Source organism: Coturnix japonica, chromosome 4, assembly GCF_001577835.2.
Source record: "Coturnix japonica isolate 7356 chromosome 4, Coturnix japonica 2.1, whole genome shotgun sequence".
In the NCBI taxonomy this organism is placed as follows: Eukaryota; Metazoa; Chordata; class Aves; order Galliformes; family Phasianidae; genus Coturnix; species Coturnix japonica.
Genome location: NC_029519.1, coordinates 38,999,611 through 39,021,316, shown reverse-complemented (window position 1 = coordinate 39,021,316; position 21,706 = coordinate 38,999,611). Strand labels below are relative to the sequence as shown.

General features: G+C 36.0%; 1 long non-coding RNA gene across 1 annotated transcript in view; it reads right to left on the bottom strand.

Moving 5' to 3' along the window:
- The window catches only part of LOC116653373, a 36,632-nt gene extending 16,970 nt beyond the window's left edge, over positions 1 to 19,662 (bottom strand). Inside the window, exons 1-2 of the long non-coding RNA XR_004307043.1 lie at positions 19,576 to 19,662; positions 2,718 to 2,796 (exon numbers count right to left, since the gene is read on the bottom strand). This is a non-coding gene — a long non-coding RNA (uncharacterized LOC116653373). The remainder of the gene's footprint in view (positions 1 to 2,717; positions 2,797 to 19,575) is intronic.
- Between the last annotated feature and the right edge of the window lie 2,044 nt (positions 19,663 to 21,706).

Genomic DNA, 21,706 nt, shown 5'->3' with positions numbered 1-21,706 from the left:
GAGAAGGCTGAGATACTTACTGAGTTCTTTGCTTCGGTCTTTTCAGCCATTCAGACTTCTCATACCTCTCATATCCCTAAACCTGTAAGCTGGGGTCAAGGGAGCAAAATCCTTCCTACTGTAAGAGACGAGCAAGTCCAAGACCTCCTCATAAGACTGGATATGTCCAAGTTGCTGGATTTTTTATTTTAATATGTTTCATATAAAAATTATATATATCTTAAAACATCTGTATTATTCTTATTTGCTTCACATACAAAGTCCTTTGCTTTTCTTGCGGTAAGCTAAAGAAAGGGAGATCTAATAATTATGCTCTATTTTGATGCGGTTTTTATTTAATTTTGTCATTATTGCTTTTAAATAAAACTATCTATTTTAAAGAGACTTAGAATATTTATTTTAAAAATTAACAGAAGATTTAAAGGATCCTGATTAAAAATACAAAAAAAAAAAAAAAAAAAAACCCCAAAAAAATCCCAAATAAATGTAATAGAACATAAATACATATAACCTAAATAAAAAACAGGCTAGAATAATTGTTTATCTGTACATTTATTTACACACTCATACAGGATGAAGAGGTTAGCTATTTAAAATAATAAATATCTCTATTATTTTACTGTGCTACATATTGTTTTATTTCATTTCTATTTCCACATATTATTCTTAAGAAATAAAGGTGCACTATTTATACATCTATATTTCCTCTTCTGTGAAACAAATTTTATAAATCATAACATCAGAAATAAGTATAATTTTTAACCACTGAAGTAAACTGCAAGCACACTTTGAAAGTACCATTCCTAAACTCTGTGTTTGCTTCAGTGAAGTTTTAAAGAATGGATTCAGGGTAGCTGGTATGACCACAGTGAAAGGTGATTAATTGAAATTTTTTGTTGATGTTTAGATATTTCATATGAAAATTATTCATCTTTTTGCAGCATGTCTTGTGTGCACATGTGGTTTAGATGAATTCTAAAAAAGACAGTGCTAGAAACATATGAAATCTTTATGGCATTGCTACTGAGAGAGGAAAATGGTTATCATGTTTTGAAAACAGTTCTGCATACTGAATTTCCTGTTTTTTAGTTCCCTGAAAAGGCTCATTTCCATCCTGCGTCTGCTGGAAATAAGCTGACAAATAAAACCTAGAGGGGTCAGAAAAGATTTATTTTAAAGACTAGTAATTAGATCAAAACAGGCAAATAATAAAAAGAAATAAGTTTGTTGTAAATCCCAAAGTCTGTTTCCACTTTTTTTAAAGACACAGCTAACAGTGTGCAGACTGTTATAGTTCCATCTCACAGGTATGATCCACCTTTTTTCTCACTCTAATGGATTTCAAACCCACATTACCTATCACGTGCCCTTTTCAAGTAAGGCAATTGTCCACACATGTTGAAAATCTTTTAATGTTAAAAAAAACTTCTGATCAAACTAATGCAAGTGCTTTGAAGTGGAGATTAGAATCCAGAATACTGACCATCTAGGCTAGAGCTCAAGTCATTAAGAATTATTACAAATGTAATACTTGCTTATTTCATCCGGTATAAAAAGATCTTAAGATTTTATCTCTTTATCTTTCACGTCTGAAGAGGGACACAACAAAATCATCATATCTCCTTCTTACACAAATAAGGACAGTGCTCTGGCATTTTCATTTTATATGAGTTAAGATAGATAATTTATGTCATATAGCATTTTGTTGTTGTCTTAAAAATGTAAAGAGAATAAAATTCCACTGTTGAATATTATAGACTCAATGGGTCAGAATATCTGCTGTTTAGATCCATGCATGAAATACATTGGTTGGTTTTCTATTGGTGATAGTAATTGTATAATCCTGAAATCACAGAAAATGGGAAACAAAGATAAAATTTTCTCCCCTTTTCCTCAGTGAAGATTGTGTCACCTTTCTTGGAAGAAACAGTATCATTGAAAGATCTAGTAAACTACTTCTGATACATCTAGAAAGAATACAAACTAAATGGCAAGTACATCAACATATTACTTCCAACTTAGTCTGTACAGAATATTGACATGTATAGCATACTCAGAAAAATTTTACCTTATAAATGAATGACTGCACACACAAATCATTACTAGGTATTAACTAACGTAAGACAATTCTGCTACAGTTCATAGGTTTTCTCTCTTTTACATCTTTTCTGTCTGCATAACACAAAATATTTCCCTGCAAGTTTATTGTCCATCAGAGACCTGTTGTAACTTTATACTAATTTTTACCTTATTGTTTATTCCGCAGATGTTTAGACAATGCTCCTGTATTTTCATTATCCATAAGGCTGTGTTAGTTACAGACCAACACACACGTGATAGCGGTACTAATCCAGGCACTTCTCAAATAATGGTACAAAGAGACAAAAAGAGAAGTAATATATTCTCAAAGGACTTCAGTTTACAAGTAAACATTATGAAGAAGATATTCAATTGAACCAAATAGAAACTGCTTATTTATTAAAGCATATGTTTACATGTTTGGAAGGTTTGATCTTTAGAAGATTTCAGAGTTTTGTGTATCCAAAATATATTAAGATCCCCAAGGTTTTTTCTGAGGCAAACTAGTCACAGTTCTCTAGGAGAAGAGGAGAATACTCTCTGGTTTATTTTCATACCATTTTCCTTTTAAGCAAATATTTATGGCTGTCCCTTGATACACTGTCAGCTGGGAAAAGAATGGTCGTTACTATTCTTACCTTTGCAAAATTAGGCCAATAACTTCACCACATTGGAGGAATGCAAGGCTGAGTCACAGTTACAGTATACTGGGTGTGGCTGCAAATGAAAGAAATACTCTTTACCTTGACAATATCTGTTGTTACTTTTTTTTTAGTGGGGGCGGTAGGGGGAGGAGTATGGATATTTTTGTCTGTGAACAAGTATATTCACAGAAAAATTAGCTGGGTATGTTAATAGAGTTCTCTACAGATGTTTGGTACCAGGAGCATTGAAGCAAAATCAAACAAATAGTCTGACAGGAAATCTGGATGAGATATAGGAAAATCCCAAGATAATATGCAAAAATCTGAAAGTCCCTAAGACATCCCAAAGGGGGATTCTGTTTTCACAACAAACATATTCCAGCTTTCTAACTGCCAGGCTGCTGAATGATTCCAAAAATCTACTGCTGTTCAGTGGTGGCTAAACCACATATGAGCAGTTCATATTTTTGCCCATCTGTAACTTCCAGCTTACCCACTTAAATCCATAGATGAGTCTGGTTTGGCAGCAGTAGTCACTCAGACCAGGTCCTGAAGGTAGGCTCTGGCCCACAGTAACTCCTGAGCAGCAAGTCCTGTGGTGGCCTCCCCAAAGACCATTGAAGTCTCCTCTCCTCCGTGGCCCCATCAATACAAGATCAGGTCAATGGTGCAGGTCACACATGTGGCCTGGGGTCTGCAGCCAGACCCCAGAGGGAAAGATCTGAGATCTGGGGTGGGTGCCTTCACACACAAGGGACTGCCTGGGGTCTCAAAGGGTGCTCCTCACTACCTCCCATGTCTTAAAAACACAGTCTGTTGGTGCAAAAACAGCATCAGAAAAGAGTCAACAGATCCCAAAGGCATATGAAAATACAGTAGGTTTGAAAGATGGTTTCTGCCTTGAAAGCAAATCAAATTTTTGAAAGAGGTTTTCTTTTTTAGGCTCATATCCTTTCCTTCCCACAGCATTCAGTGAGCAGGATGTATTATCAATGTGGACACCTGCTTTGGGCTGTCTCATCAGTAAGTTCTAATGGCAGCTGGCCCACTTGGTGGTGACTACTTATTCTGTTGGGTTTTTCTGCTCCAAATAGTGCTATTAATCCATCCAACATATCTTAAACAGAAATATATATGTATGTATGTATATGTATATGTGTATATATATATATATATATATATATGTATATACATATATAAATATATATATATGTATATATATGTAAAATATATATATGTATGTACTACCTATTTCAACATTTACACTATTCTGGACCTTTGTAATATTAAGGCTGATTAATTTATTTGGCTAAATGTGTTTGTTGACAGTACTAAGGAATGTTTGACAGATTTTGCATTCTTATCTGAACAGTGCGATCTGGCTTAAAGTGCCTTTTAATAATGTTGGAAATATGAAACTGCAATGCAGCCCCGTAAACATTGTTGCAGGCCTGAAAGTGTTTGTTCTGCTTCGGGGCTTAACAGAAGGAAAGTATGCTGTGATGACACACAGAGCACAAAGCAGGTGTCAGAGTTACAGCTTGTTCTTCCAGATCTCAGAGCACAGGAAGCTCTGAAAGTTTCTCTTTCTTATGTTCCCATACTAGCATGCTTGTTCAGTGTCTGTTTAGTATTTGACACTGCCAGTAAACACCTTTTAATACAACCCCCAGTGATAAATCACCTTATGATTCAAAGTGCTTGGGATGCCTTTTAAAGTGGAAGCTGCCATTCACTGACTCATATGAAGATAATATATACCTCATGTAGTCAACATAATCCAGAGCAATATCTGCATGCCAAAATTCAGACCTGATGCCTTCCAGCTTAAGTTCTGTAATTAAGTTCTCCTACAAAGCTCCTCACTTTTCACACAAGGATGTGTAAAGGCACAGTCAAGAGGAACCGCAGGCTAAGAAGACTTCATGTCTCTCTCATTTCTTTAAATTCAGGTTAACTTTTAGGAGGAAATTCTTTACTCAGAGGGTGGTGAGACATGGGAACAGGTTGCCCAGTGAAACTTTGTATGCCCCATTCCTCGTGGTGCACAAAGCTGGGTTGCATGGGGTCCTGGGCAGCCTGATCTTGTGGCTGTCAACTCTCAACTCTGCCTGTGACAGGGGGATTGGAGTTCAGTGGTCCTTTATGTCCCTTTCAACCAAAACCATTCTAAGATTCTAAAATTATACAACAAAACACTTCAGTACAATAAGAAATTAATTCTGGAGCCTCAAAAATAATTGCAAGGAACACAGTTCATGTTCTGCTTCTATGGTAAGTCAGGACTATAACATGGCAAGCACCACAAATTTGTTGAATATTTCACATCCTACCAGTGTAACAAACGAGTTATTCTGAACTACTCTCACACTCTGTTTCAGACTATATGTCTTTCAAGTTTCACTTGCCTTCCTTTCTGCCCTGAATATCTATTCTGGTCACATTTTAAGAACAATGTCAAAATTTAATGATTAAAATTCCAAATTTTCTAAAATAGCATCTCCACTGAGGTCCATGGGAATGCTGTACTTTTTGATGTCTGATAAATGCTCTGTGTACTACAGCTAACTGGACGAACATGCATGGGTAAGCATCTGCATTAAAATAACAACAGTGATAACAGTAATTATAATCATAATGACAAATAAAGAAAAATAATAAAATAAACTTTTAAAAAACATTTGTGTCTTCAAGGGGTTAAATGAAGAGGGAAAGGAGTTCTATGAATACTATCTTCTGTTCTATATTAAACGACGCTGGCTGATGATGAAAAATGAATTAGTATATAACCCCTATCAGGATGAGCAGCCAGAAGAAAGCAGGGCAACAGAGCATAATTTCAGTGTGTTCACATTAAGTTTTAATACAATATTCCATGGAAACAAAACTCTCATGAATGTGTTGTCAGGGTGCCTTTCTTCTGACTGTCTTGTTTCTCCTAATAGCTTGTGAACACTTTGGCAGAAACTGAAGGAGTTTTGTATAAGGATGATGATCAGACAGAAAATACTGGCCATACATTTCTATTTATTTTTATTTTTTAACTTTGAGAAAAGATGCAGAGTGAGCTTGTGCATTATTAAACTCTACCAAATCTGTATGGATAAAAATACTTCTGCCATGGGAAAAGTTTCTGTCATTTCTAGAAATCAAAACAAGGCAAATGTGAGGCCCACGGTTCTAACAAAGTAGCCTAGTCCTTGTGATCAGAAATCTACCTAGACCAAGAAACGGCAACTTATTTTTAAGAAAGTAGAAGTTAAAAATCTACCACTTTTTTCTGAACAGTTTTGCTGTTTTGTTTTGTTTTGTTTTCTTGTTTTAATTTAATTCCTCCACGCAGGAAAAAAATTAAAAAAAAAAAAAAAATAAGCACCCATTGAAATTCATTGATGTTTGCTGAAACTTTATGGAGATCCAGCTGTAGAAGAGAGCACTGTCAGGCAGTGGGTGCTGTTTCAGCAGTGGTAAAATGCATATTTTTATTAGTGTGGCATACAGGCTCTTGTTCCTTTCAGTGAAAATGTGTAGCTAATGGTGGCAACTACGTTGAAACATAGGGGTTTTTTTTGTAGCTGAGAATCTGCTCTACCAAACAATGCTATTTTTCTCTTAGTAGTTGTTATAGTTTCCATGGAAATAAGTAGGAGGCATTATTTTTGGAGCAAGCTACGTAATTTGGGAAGTGTTTGTAATTAAATGGCTCTAACTTTTATTTTCTTCTGGAATAATTTGATTTTCTTTTAATCTAATGATATCTATTATGTTCTCAATAGAACTTTGTGTTTTTTATGCCTAGTGCCTGCTTCCGTCTTTTTTATAAAGGTGAAAATATTATAGAAAAAGTCTTCACAAGCTGGATTTACTTTTTCCAGCATAAAGCTATCAGCAGCACAGAGGCTTTACCATCAAGGAAAATGTACAGCACATGAAAGTACATCTGTTATTAGCCTTCTATATAAAACAAGGTGCTTTTAATGCTCCTAACATTCTGTAAAACAACTAGGGTAGAGCTCTAAGTCTTTCATTAGCGACAGCCAAAAGTAAATAATTTATTGTAAATGATGTAATTTTCAAAGCTGCTCTACTTTGTCTCTGTGGATGTCATAACAATGCTTGATGGCAGCTTTCATGACTGACACCTCAGAGAATCCCTTTTAGAAAAATTAATCTACTGTGTTTTAAAAAGTGCTTTCTATCTATACATACCAATGAAACCACAGGAAGACTCCCTTGGGTTCCAGTGTACTTTGGTCACCCACAAATCAATAAACTTTATAACTAGAAAGGATTATTAAAATCATTTGGTATGAGCTCCAACAGGTCTATGTATCTACTGTACTGAGGATTCCACACCTGGACAGGTGCAAAACCTTGCGCTTTGATTTGTTGATCCACGTGATTTTCCTCCAGACCCGCTACTCAACCTGTCTAGATCTGTTCCTCAGGAACAGGAACAACCACACCACAGAGCTTGGTGTCATCCGCAAATTTGTTGAGGATGTACTTGATCCCACTGCCAGTGTCACTGATGAAGATGCTAAAGAACATTGGTCCCAGTACCGACCCCTGAGGGACAGCACTCATAACTGGACATTTAGCCATTGTTCACCACTCTCTTAGTACAATCTCACAACCATTTCCTTGTCAGTAGAACAGTCCACCAGACAAATCCATATCTTTCCAATCTGGAGAGAAGGATGTTATGGGAGACAACATCAAAGGCCTTACTGAAGTCCAGATAGATTACATCAGTGGCTCTTCCCTTGTCCATTTCAAACTTCTTTATTTCAGGTCTACACTGGTCATCCTTGGTGAGTGGCTGTGACAACTTGAAGAAAACATTTTTAATAGTCAGAAATTTTCTTTTAACATCCAACACAAGATTGTTCAGGGTTAACCTATATCTATTTGTTCTCGTGCCAACATTGTTCTTTTACTTAAACAGTCCAGTTCCCTTAGGAGAGAAATCTTATCCCCTTTCAGCCTTCCTTTTGCAAAGTTAAACAAGTCACACCCTTCCATATCTCATTTGTCAGGTTCTCGGTGTGTATTTGACCAGAGCTGTGACTGTTCCAGATGACTCCACACCAAGGCCTAGCACCATCAGCTGACTCCTCAGCTGTCCTCCTGAAACTGTTCTGGTGAAGAATTTTTGAAAACTACATTTGATTTTTACAAGACTCCATGGTAATTCGTAAGCATCCAGTGATTGTCAATAATGCCTTGTATTTCTTAAATATTTCCCACTGAGAAGATGCAATTTTACAGCAAACCATTTTTGATAACTGACCCCAAATCTTATCTTCCTAAAAATATTGTTACATACAGATGGTGTTCTGGACTAAATCTCTTCTAAATAGATCAAACAGTAGCAAGAGGCATACATGCATGGGTAGAGCAGTTAGTTAAAGATGAAAGCGTGGAGTGAAATTGCTAAATCTTCTCATTTAACCACAATAGGATTAAGTGTAAGGCTTGCTCATACAATAATAAGCATTAAGCAAGAGAGAGAAGAAAAAAAAAACAAACAAAAAAAACCCAAACAAACAAGCTCAATACTTAGTAGCACCCAAGTGCAGAGAACTAAAAACAAGTATTGTAAATCAATTTACAATGACTAGACTATATTGGCTAAAATATTTTATGCTTGGTGGGGTTTTTGTTAAGCATCAAAATAGTGAATACAGTGAACTTAATTCTTAATGCTTTTGTAACATACATATAAGCACAAAAGGAATATTTTTTTGTTTTGTCTACAAAGCAGCCTGTGTAGAAAAGGCTGTCTCAGATTAAAATTGCAGAAAAAGATTTCACAACTAACTGGCTGTTCTTACCTCCCACCTCGTAAGCGAACAACTTTAGCAGTGGAAAGTACAATCTATACTTGCACCCCATATTAACTAAATGCTGCACTGAAATGGGAGACAAGACATTCTATTTCAATAGTGAATGCCCCAATGACCAAATACAGGCATCCTTTTCTTTCATGTTTAACATGTCTTGATGCCAGCGTTTTTTAAATTTTTATTTATTTCTTTTTGTCCCCTGCATTTCTCACAGGCTGGATGGTTAAGTACTTAGGATTACTTAAGAAAGCCATTCATCAACCATGTAGTCAGGATACTCTGAGGTAAAGGGCATGATTTCAAAATCTTTCTAAAGAAAGAAAACTCCCAAATCTGTGAATTTGCTATATTTTAAAATGTTCTGATTCAGTATCCAAAACAGAGAACATGTTTTCTGTTTCTTTTCCCAAATCTTCATCACTGCACCTTCTTGCAGCTGTGTGTTTTGACACTTTGACAGAAAATCCAAGGGGTGTCCAATGGGTAAGGAGGAACGATTCTCTCACTTACAAGTACTATGTGAGGCATGGGGATGTGTAACTTTTTAAAGCATAACTGTGAAGCTGAGACTGCACAGTTTTCCCTGACCTTTTAGATCCTTCTCTGTATGACAGGTAAAGAGCAACTCTGCAATTATTCATACCAAAATATTAGCAGTTACCTCCAGAGAATACTGGCCTTTTGGCCTGATTGTGAATAGAATTTTTTACATTATATTACCTATTACTGAGTTATACCTCAGGCACTGACTTCAGCTCTCTCAAAAACTGCAGCTTCTCAGTTATAATTTTCCCAACAATTTCAACAAGAAAAAATTAGATAGCTTTCTTGTGCCTTTATGCAAATTTAAGGATAGAATATTACCTCATAAGGATAACTCATTTTGACAGTTTACACAAGATGAGGTTTACACTTCACACTTCAGTTCACATACTGAGACTTCCTTTTAATGTACATATTCTAAAGAAATCACTGAAGAAGCATTCTGCATTTACGAAGACAGTGACCACAACCGTGACATCTCAGACCACAACTGTGGTCACTGTGGCTTTTTGTTTTAAGCCTTTTTATCCAGAATTACAAAACCACCACTCTGGTTGCTTTAATAGGTAATTCTTTGCTCTCTTCAGCTGTAGTCTGAGATGTCTTCAATTCAAAGTATATCTTCCAGCAGGCTTTGAATGTCTTCACCAGACTACCCCCAGATACACACTGGTAACTTCCTCAGAGAGGGTCACTGCATTCTCTTTTGAAATGTTCATCGTGAACATTTTATCAAGCAGTAAAAACTGTGTTTTTGGTGTCAGATAGTTTAGTTCCTGTTATTTTCTGTATACTTCTTTGAGGTCTTCAAGGTTATCTGTCCTTTGTCCTAGTTTAAAGAACATGCTTTTGTAAGCAAGTATGCTTGGCTAGAGGTGTAAAGCTGAAGTCATTTCAGCCTTGTTAAGAATGTGGGATACATGTAATTTTTTAATTCCTACTCATTACATATTAAATATAAATTCTCAACAAAGTAATGACATCTTGTCAAAGTAATGACTAAATTTGTATTGGGAAAAAGTTTGCTTTCCATAAAACAATGTTTCACAAGGTTATATTTATTTCAGAGCAAATCATTCCTTTGGTTTTTATAAGAGCAAAGTAAGCATGAAGAATAGTTCTTAGTTACACCATTCAGCAGTGATTTTTAATGATATTTTTGCTTACTTAAGATTTCTATTTCCAGAAACATTTTTGTAATTGTAGTTATTTTTGATTTCACGATTATAGGGTAGCATACAATTTTCCTTGACTTGACAGTATTCAATTATAAGATGCAGTCAGTATGATATATTTAAGTCAAAACTAGAAAAATATCTTCAGTTTTAGCAGTTGGAAAATGTTTTTATACCCTTTTCCTAATTTTTCCTTCCTCGTTTGTTTTGTTTCTTTTCTTTTTACTGAGGGTGGTGAGGTGCTGGAACAAGTTGCCCAGAGAGACTGTGGATGCCCCATCCCTCCAGGTATTCAAGATCAGGGTGGATGGCTCTGAGCAACCTGACCTAGTTCTTGACTTAGTGGCTGGCAATACTGCCCTCAGCAGGGGCACAGGAACCTGGTGATCCTTGAGGTCCTTTCCAATCCAAGCCGTCCTATGATTCATTCTTTTGTCTTCCCTTCCTTGCTATGATCTCCAGAAGGCCAGTTGTCTCCCCTGCCACATTCAGAATGTATTTTTTAGGAAGCAGCTGTAATAAAGCCTCTCCAGATTACTGTCAAGAGGGCATCTGAGAGTATGGTACTTACAACATGTCCTTATATACATGTTACATGATAAACAGAGATACAGACAACCATCACATTATACAACTCTTCCTTTGGCTACCAACTACTAAGAGGTCCTAAGTAAAGTATAGATATTTCCCTCACCCTTTTCCTTTCCCTTTCTTCCTGCAGCAGTGGCAGTAAGCTAAAATCTCCTACAGATGAGGAGAAGTAACTGGCAAATCATGCCTTATTCTGTGTGACAGAAAGAATGGTCATCTGTAACAGCAGAACCTGTTCTGGTAATTCCTTTCCCTATATACTTCTTGCACTTCTACTGTGATTCTGGCAAAAAAGCTAATATTTTTCTGAAAGCACAGATTTCAGTGATGCCTGTCAAGTTTTCTGAACTTCTTTTCCTTGCACAGTAAATAATGCATCAGTGTTCACTTTTACATTTTAAAGTGACATAATCCACCTAGAAAAGAGGTCTATATTCATTTTGTGAAACCCCTCATTTGTCATGTTAAAAGTTACCATTCTGCGTTACATCTGAAGATTTATTGCCACATTTCAAATCCCCACCAGCATTTTTGCAGGCCCACTTACTTATGACATTGTACTTTTCCATAGACGCTTTCAAGAGCGCTCTATTCTTCATCTGATATGAATGTACAACTCAGTAAGCTTTTCTTGTAGGACCTGTTCTTCTTACAATGTTTTCATTTGATCCATGAGCCAGCTCTATTCTACAGACAGTTGTTAGCATCTCTGCCAACATCCTCTCTGTGCAGTAGTGCTCTTCTCATGGGACCAAAGGGCAACTGCCCTTTTTAACAGAACAGTCTATGAGAAACCTGTCAATGGAAAGCAGCCACAAAACATCAAATATCTTTTCTATTCTCAAGAAGAAAACATAATTACAATCAGTATCCACACATTACATGGCCAAGTTCAAGTCTCCAGAGTGTTTTCAATCATGTATTTGCTGCCTCTGAAAAGACATGCTAAAGACTGTTGAGCTACATTGCTGGAATGAGCTGATGAAATCATAAGAAGCAACAGTGAATGCAGTTCAGAGTACTAGTACAGAGCTTGCCTATTCTCCTGAAGTAACCCTCTGGGGCATATTTGTTCTATGATTTTTTCAATGTGTTTTATCATGTTGAATGTCTCCACCCTTTTGGGACCACAGCCAAAACCATCAACATCTGCACTGTTGGAAAATGGCTAGTGTACCATTCATTAGTATTGGTGTGAAAAGCTGACAGTTTAGCAATTATAAGAGGAGACTTTTTCTACCAATTTATCACTTGGTCCTCTAATAGGGAATTCCTCTAGCTGGGTGCTATGGAGAGGGAAAGAAAAAAAAAAAAAAGTTATCTTGCCAGAAGTGAATGCAGACCACTGTTACAGAATGAATTTGTAATCTCTGGGAAATGGATGGCAATGGGACTGACAAGAAGTGATCTTCTTACCCATCATGAACATACTCAAAGTGATGAGCTGTGCCTCAAGGTCAGAGTTTAGGCTATCTCATACTCACCATTTCCTGGGATTTATGTTGCAAAACTTACAGATTAGTGGAACAGCTTCCTCTTCTTTCATAAGAGGACTTCTTTCTGTTTCTCCTGAAGTACTGCTCAGAGGAATGCTGCCTGTGAACTGCTTGTACTGCTGTTCCTTGAACCATAAACACGACTTGTGGTTTTGGAAACTGTGAGGCTGCCAGACCAAGCAGCAATATTACATTATCAGAGGTAGTTTTCTCCCTCCAGTGAGACAATAAAAATTAACAATACCCAATACATTTTTCATCATACAAAATTATAATTATTTATGCAACCAGCCTGCTTTTGTGTGGCTTCTATTTATGCTCCTCTGGGCAGTCTCTTCCCTTCCCAACTACAGACAGGCTCAGTTTCAAAATTTCAGTTACAATGAGGATCAGACTGCAAGTGTGGTTAGAATTTGTTACAGCGAAACAAAGAGCACCACCCGTATAATCTCACGGGGCCAACAAACACATGAACTAGATGGTAACAGAAGTAGAACTCCGAATTGAATTGAAATGGTACAGCCAAAGCAGTATAAGATAAACATTATTTCAATTAGCTCAAGTGCATTACTGTATATCTTGCTGAAGACAATACAACTCATGTCTTCAGTTTACTAGTTTTGTTCTTCTTGTTTTTAATCAAACCAAAGTGTTAAAATCCTTCTAAGGACATGCAAGTGAAGAATCAGTTGGTTTTTTTGTACAGTAAATAGTCTATAAAGCAGCTATTGGCATACAGTTACCACAGCTAAATTAAATGCTAGTGATAAATATACTCAGCAAACCAAAATGAATAACAGGCTCAGATGTTCTAGAGGCAACTTTTTTTTTAATTTATTTTTTCATCTATCAAATACAAAGGTGATATTTTCTTGGAGTCATCCTGATGTAATAATTCATTTTATACTCTGTAGCTGTAAACATCCTGGTATGACCGACAAGGTATTTAAATTATTGTTTGATTTATCACCTTATTTTCTTCCATGACTAGAATGACTCTGGCATGAGTCTCTCAAAGGTGAGAGAGCATTAGGCTTAATCTAAAATCACTTCACAAGTGATTGATAATTAATCATTTGCATGATCTCAAACATTTTACAGTACCACAAACTCATTAACTCCTTGTCTCCACCTATGCACATGGATGACACACGCAGACAAATGTATGCTCTGTCACTTCAGCATAGTCCTTAGATTCCATGATTGTTAAGACTCTCAATAGAATATGACCATCTATATTCCACAGAGAAACTCATCTACTAACAGTAATCTCCACTTGTTGCATTTGTGCAGAGTTGTGTCTAGAGTACATAATTCACAACTGTGTTATTCACTGCTGCTCCAAAAAATCTGGGTTTCTTGTATGTCCTGTGTCATATCTGTCAGGGGTTGTCTGAGATCTGTTTAAGAAATTAAGGTGACCTTGGATGTCTGTGTTTAAGCAATAGCACACTTCTCATTGTAGTTTCTAAAATAAAGTAAATCGTATGTCATGAAGTAGAGAGTGGCTCAAAGATTTTGTTTGTTGTTTGACCTCTGGGTATTAACTGTTTTACTGCTTAGTTCTTACCAGAATAATCACTGTTCAAAAGTCAGGATACTCACCTTCTATTTTAGTATGTATAGACAAGATTTGTGAATAATTTGTCATCTACAAACTGAAGGAAAACACTCAATAATGAGGGGGCAAAACACATTTTTGTTGATTACTGCTAATTTTCCAGTGACTGTGCTAAATACAAAAACAATTATAATACTTCAAAATGAAGGTGACTTTTTTTTTTTACTGGTTTGAAACATCCACTTTTTTAAACATCTGTGTCCATTTCTCTTTGGAAGTTTGGAAGAAAGAAATTTGCAACCAAACACTTCTATCCGCCCTGCCTTCATGATTTACTAGACTACGGTTACCACATACTATTTCCTTTCCTTATTTTCTGTCTGTTTCCTCCTAGTTCTGTTTTTCTTATGCTACACAGGTTCTTACTCTACATGACTTTCATAGTTACAGCATTGAAAATTCACCTGGATTATGTAATAAAAAAAAAAGCTATCTGATTCCAGGTAAACAATCAGAACAGAATATTCAAAATGAGATTGTAATCAGGATTTGAACCAAAGCAATTCTAGAGCTACAACAAACTGGAGAATTTTACCACTGGAAAGAAGCTACTAACTTTCACCAGCTTGTTATTTGCAGTGAGGCCTGCCAAGAGTTACTAGAGCTAATAGTACTCTATCAGCTCCCATTAGGACTGGTAATGATAGCTGAAAGATGCTGAATAAAAAGCTAGTACATAATGTCTGATTCTTTGGGCTGGTTACCTGTTCTCAATTACAGCAATATAAGAAAATTATACAATGAGTTTGTGTAATAAATTAAAGAAGTTAAGCAAAGAGTTTCCCCAGTTACTGGTATTTCTTTACAACTTGGCTAATTTCCCCAGCTCTTTCTCTCTTTTGAGTTTGCCACCACTTTATCTCTGATTAGTCATACACATAAGTGATTAAAAATGAAATAATATACATATGTCATTTGGTAATTCATACAAGTTACTCTCAAAATCTCTGGAACACTTCTCTGGCTGTTGAGAGATTTTGCCTTGAACTTTCTGTGCTCCAGATGTGGTTAATAACTTTGAGCTAGAGCCCAGAAACTAAAAAGAAAGAAAAAGAAAGGAAAAAAAGCCAAAAGTCAAAACAGACCTGGAAAAAGAACCTACAGTGCTGCCAAGATCCATCCTCACTTTTCATGTGTACTCTGAAAACTTTATGCAAACAAACGCTCCATCCACAGGCCCAAAGCTGCAAAGAATATCTTCAGAAAAAAATCTGCCAAAAGAAATCTGAGGGCTCTAGCCTAGCAGCACAGTAATATTTGCTGGTTGCATTTCAATCCAACACAGATTTGACTTTAGCACGCTATTCCCAGAGAGCTTTTGCATAATTAACTTAAAGATGCACATTTCAATGCTGCAGATACTAGATATTAATTAATAAAAAGAAATAATCAGGCTTAATCGCAAAAAGTCCAAAATAAAAAATATGTGTATTTAGGAATGAACTACACTATGATATTAAAAGATATTGTCCTATCAGTCTTTGTGAAAATCTCATTCCTTTATTTGATTCAAGAAGTTTAGTAGACTTTACAGACTCTGAGAAAGTTTTCAGCATACTGTAATATCTACTAACTTCATAATTTGCAAAAATAATACATTTCTGAAAGTCTGTTTTAATACATCCATTTTTTTCCTTTCACCTTCCACCAAATATTACCCATTTTTTTTTTTTTAAACCTATTAAAATTCTGTGTCTTTAGGATGTAGGATCATGATCAAGTATACTCTCAACTCTTAGAATTTTAGGAGGCACAGCCTGTATGAAATGAATTTAGATTCATACAGAAGTGAAACAAGAACTTAATGCCTGACCTTCATCTCAGCAAGTCCAGTAGGAAGAACAAATAAACCCACCAAAACTATACTATAAAAGCGCTTGATACGTTGCATATCAGACTTTCTCATTTAAACTTTTTTTTTTTTTGTGTGGTATTGAATAAGTTCATTAAAAGTCCACTTTGAGACACATATATATGCTTCCCTTGGCACTGAACTATATCAGCCCCACCTAATGTCACCCAAGCCAGGAAGAAAACCATAAACTCAGTTTGTAAACACTGTTTAAATACTGCTGCCATTTTTTCCAGGTTGTACCAGAGAGTTTGTAATGGTTTAATTTACCTTTCAAATAGAAATTGGTAACATAGAGTACAAGACCATTTTCTAGGTTTAGAAAAGTATTCAGGTTACATGTATATAGAGCAAATACAAATGTATTTTGATTACTGTATGTATATTGATATATAAAGAGACAGAATAGCATATACCTAAATTGAAACAAACAAACAAAAAATAACCCTTCAAACCTGCTTCAAGAATTAACTTTATTATTTTCCGAATCATCTTGTGACAGTGAGCTTCATAGCTTAACTACATTATGCATGTTGTGGTAATCTGACACCATTAACACATCTGTGCTTTAGATATACAAATATTCCCTTCTAGTTAAACACTGATAAACAGAAGCAGAGCTGGAGCCAAATGGAAACACCCAAAAGCACATGGCTCAGACTTATGCAGTGTAATACCTATGTTTACTCACAGGCTCTAAGCAACTCACCAGAAAAGTTCCCTCTTTAGGTCACCCATGCTCAGGGACATGATTTAGTGGAGGATTGTTAAAGCTCGGGTAGCATGGTTAGGTTGCAGTTGAATCTGATAATCCTTAAGGTCTTTTCCAGCCTGAGCAACTCTATGATTCTCTCCAAGAACTGTTCTGAAAAAAAAAAAATAACTAGGTGCCTCACTTAATTGATCTGAATCTAACAGTCAGGACCAGGTGCCTCATATCTTGGCATTACATCACTTACTTGGGAGTGGTTGAAAAACCATTCCATATTTTGGTCATTAAATGTAGATTTATACACATGATACATATATACACATAGTAATGCCATCTGGCATCATGAGCCTGAGAAAAAGTTCCGTTGACGTGGACTTCTTTAATTCCAGCGCTAAATATGAATATCTTCAGATCACCAACATGTTTTAATTAAAACCTGTTGAAGACTTCTACCACATTATTGTACATTACCTTACAGATATCACTGCCTCAACTGCTAAGAAATGGATTACATAGTCCACTGCACCTAGGATGGGATTCTCAAGCCAGCACAAAACTTCCATCCAAAAATGGTAGGACGATATTTTTCTTGCATCCCTGTGCATCTAATTAAAGTCTGAATACCATATACTTCTATATCTTGTGGGAAATTCACAATTTGAAGCAAAAGCAATAAATCAGGTGACACTAAAAACTATGAAGTGAAGGTGTCACTCATAGGAATGCAGTCAAGTAATATTGAGACACTAGAGTTTATTTCTACTTAGGCAGGCAATCCATCTCAACATATTTGTCTAAAAAGTCTTAAACCATGACTGACACAGCAATTTCTGTGTCAATTCTGTAGAATTACACAGATTCAGTTCTACAGAAAATTCCCATATTTCACTGTTGTTTTTGTTACTGGAATTTGCAATCATAAAATCTCACAATGATTCTTGGTATATAAATACAGAGGAAAAAGAATAAAACTGATGGGAAAATGAAAAATATAAAGAAATATTATGTATAATAAAAACTATACTATGTTATAATAGCCCTGCCCATAGAACGGTTCTGGAACTACCTGGTCCTCAAGGTCCCTTCTGGCCCAGGTAATTCTGTAGTAATACTACTGGTACAATGTAAGAGCTTAAATGAACAACAAAAAACAAATTCAAAACTGAACATTCAAAAAAGTTGTGGTTATTAAAGAAATAACAGACTTATCCTAGAGATTTTTTTTAAGAAGAGCTTGCCAAAATAAGCGTGTTTGCCATAAGAGATTTGGGATTTCCTAATAAAGAAACATTGGATATCTTTATTTACAAGAAATAGCAGCCTGAGAGTGTAGTGCAGGGAGCAGGAAAAAATGACCTAGTCCGATCCCCTTCATGCTTACAAAATAGCATGACAGTGAAAAACATTCTGGTTTTAGAGGCATCACAAATTATTAAGAGTATTTCTCTACATTCCTTCTCACACTTTTATTTGGATTTTGACTTCATAGTTTTCAGGACTTTTTTTTCCTTACCATTTGAACAGACTGAGAATTGATCATTTATGTACCACATATTCTGCTGTTATTTGGAAATAATTAAAATAGGAGCAATATTTCTCTCTTAACTGATAAAGTGTTCAACAAATTATAAAAAATATATTGGCATAGTATTGACAATTAACAGTCAAGAAGTGCAATTCAGATATAAGTCAGAATCACAAAATCATTAAGGTTGGTGTAGTGGTTTAAGTTGGCTCAGCACCATATATTCATTAATTCACTCCCCCCTTTCCCAGTGAACTGAGGGGGATAATCAGGAAAAAAGCCCCAACATGGTAGAAGCCAATACCTCACCACTCTGAGAAGAAATTTTTTCTAATACCCAACCTGAACCTCCCTTGCTGCAACTAGAGGGCGTTCCCTCTTGTATAATCTCTTATCTAGGAGAAGAGGCCAACACCCACCTCACCACAACTTCCTCTCTGGTAGTCGTGGAGGGCAGTAAGGTCACCCCTCAGCCTTCTCTTCTTCAGACTAAACAACTCCTGTTGCCTCAGTCACTTCTTATAAGACAGGTGCCCCAGGCCCCTCAGCAACTTCATCGCTCTTTTCTGGACATGCTCCAGGGCCACAGTGTCTTTCTTGTAGATAAGGGCCCAAAACCAAACACTGGATTGGACACAGTATTTGAGGTGCACAGATCCATAAAACTATGTCTGTAACTTACCAATCATGAAAATGTTTCACTTGTATAGATGTGATAACTCTATCAACAACAGTGGATTATGAAATACACGAGGGGAGTTAGGTACCCCAATAAATGATCTGCCTGTTTCAACACAAGATTGTTCACAGCTCGTACACTGGGCACATTTCTAAATGTAAGGAAATATGTTGGAAACAATAAAAGGGAGGCATCTGTTATACTTTTTTTTTTTTTACTTTTTGTCTGACCTACAGAATTGTCCTGTTGTCCTGTACAAAAAAAAGCCAAAAGCACTGCCTGAGTGCTTGAGAATCTTGAATTTAGGTGAATAAACAACACCGCTCAAATGGAAGATGTGTGGATTTGTACCTTACCCTCCCTTCTATTAAAGGAAAAAGAGGCAGGAAACATAGACTGAGCAAATATTGTACCATGGAATTATTTTGAAAAGTAGGAGTTGCACAACAGTCAAATCACCACCACAGTATTCTGTGAAGAGCCCAGTTTAGTCTGTGCATATCCCTCCTTGTGCTGCAGCTCATAGAATCAGTTAGGGGACTGGTAGGCTATGCACAGATGTCTTTATGCACGTACTAGAGAAGGATTAACACAGTCAGTGAGACAGTTATTCTGGTAAAAAGAAAAACATCAAACAAGTGCAGTAGCTGAACACGTGTTTGAAAGCTGCTGAAGTCCTTTGGCAGCCAGAACTCTGCATGACATTGCCAAAGTACACAAGGAGTATGCAGCTGAGTGACTCCATGTTTCAGCCTGTGAAAGGTCATAATATGTTTAGTTCGTATAGAAATCACTAGCAATGTTCTTACCTATTCTTGTGTATTCATCTCCTCCAAGCACTCACTGCTCCATAATCCTAGCGGTGACATACTTCTTCCTTAATCCCACCAGTGACTGTATTTCAAAGAAAAATAAAGCCTATTCAAACATCTTGCGTACCTTAGCCCCACCCCTTCAACTTATCCCATCCTAAAATTATTGGAGGGAAATATATTAAATAATACTTCTTTAGGCCTCGGCTTTCTAATATATGCCTAAATACACCGTTTTAACACTAACTGTGACCTTCAGATTGTTAAAGAAAAGGCTTAGGAAATTGAATACTGTTACATCACAGCATTTATCCCCAAAAGAGATTTTACTGATTTACTTGTTCAGACTCATCCAGATTTCTCAAAACCATAGCGATACAATAACTAGAACAAAACAGAACTGGAAAAACAGCAGCAACAGCAACATTCAAAAAATAAATCAATACTCTATCAGAAACTGAAATATTTTTTAATCAGATTTAATAAATACCAGACTTTTTTCAAGTTAACTGTTATAAAATGGACCTTTGAAAAATATCCTTTGTAAGATGTTATTTATAGTCACTGTATTTTTGTACAGCAGCTTAAGTATGGAAATTGTATAGCTATTACTGGGGGATCAGAGAGATGAATGGGAAGTAAAATAAAGCCTCTACTCCACAGAAAGATTTTTAGTTTTGGAACACTAATTGTTCCAAAACAAGGGAGTCACAGGGTCTTTTAATCTGCCAAGACTTCTGGTCCCCTTTTAATGGGAGCTTTATGGCAGACCAGAGCTAACCTAAACACCTGACTACTCTCTTCAATAGACTTGAATATTCTCAGTTCTTGCTTAACATGATTTTATCGGTATATTACCACTTCAAAGGAATTATCCTATGTGAAAATTTCTTACTTGTGATATGATAGAATTAAAAAGAATTTTAAATGGATTATTTCTAAGAGAGGTAAGAATTTACTGGATGGTACTACAAATCATGTTTATGCCCATGTAATAATTTCCAGCAATTGTTTGGTGGTGTCTTCTATGAAGATCTATAACCTCAGAAAAAAATAGAAAGCTCTACATTTGAAGAAAGTAGTTTTTGCACTGTAGCACAAACATTCTGGAAATCTTTTATACTGTACTCTGCACTTGGATGAATGTGACACTAATATCTTCATGCCATTCTATCTACACATTCATAGAAAGGAGTCAGAATAAACTGAACCACTTTTGCTGTCAGCTGCTTTCTGATTTAACTCTGAACTAATCCTCTTCTATTTTTCCCTTTTTTGTGATAGTAGGGCTTCATATTATTTTATTCTATACTATGACTAGAATTGGAAAAGTACTGTAATATCAGAAACTAGCAGTCTAATTGTGTGGATACACAGCATATGTCACATATCTGGATAATACTCACATTGCAAAGTGCAACAGCTCCCAAAGTGAAGAAACTTATGGACATTTCATATAATATAGCATCATTTGTCATTAGTAGTGTTTCTTCACAGTTTTAAATATAGAAAATTAACTGATTATAGAAGTACAATATTTTGCTGAACATATTTTATTTACACTTATGTATTTTTTAATGTTCTTTGTACAGTTTGAGCCCATTACTTCTTGTCCTGTCACTGGACTCTACAGAGTCTGACTGTATCTTCTTTGCATTATTGTTATTTATAACTTATGTAAGGTTTTATTAGTCCTGCTCTTTCTTGAAAAACTGAAATAACAAAACAAAACATTCTGCCATCACCAGAGAGGAAAAAAAAAAAAAAGAAAAATTAATAAAGGAACTTTCCACTTTCATTTTGTGATGTCCTAGGGTATTGCTCTTGGCTCTCCTCTGAAGAAACAACACAAGACTGCAATGTGGAGCACCATTTTTACCCACTCTGTGATGAGAGGAAGACCACAGAAAGGGCCATTTCCAGTAAGTATCTCTTGTTACTTTTTTCCTTCTAATATCTTGTGTTTCAGATTTGGCTCACTTTCCATATTATTTCTGTACAGCTCTGACCAGTTAGTTCAGCTGACTGGATAACAATCACCTACTCTACATCATTTGTACATAGACTTCCAGGTTTCTGCCCACAAAACAGTTGTGAAGTTCTCTAACTTCCACAAAGCTTAAAACTA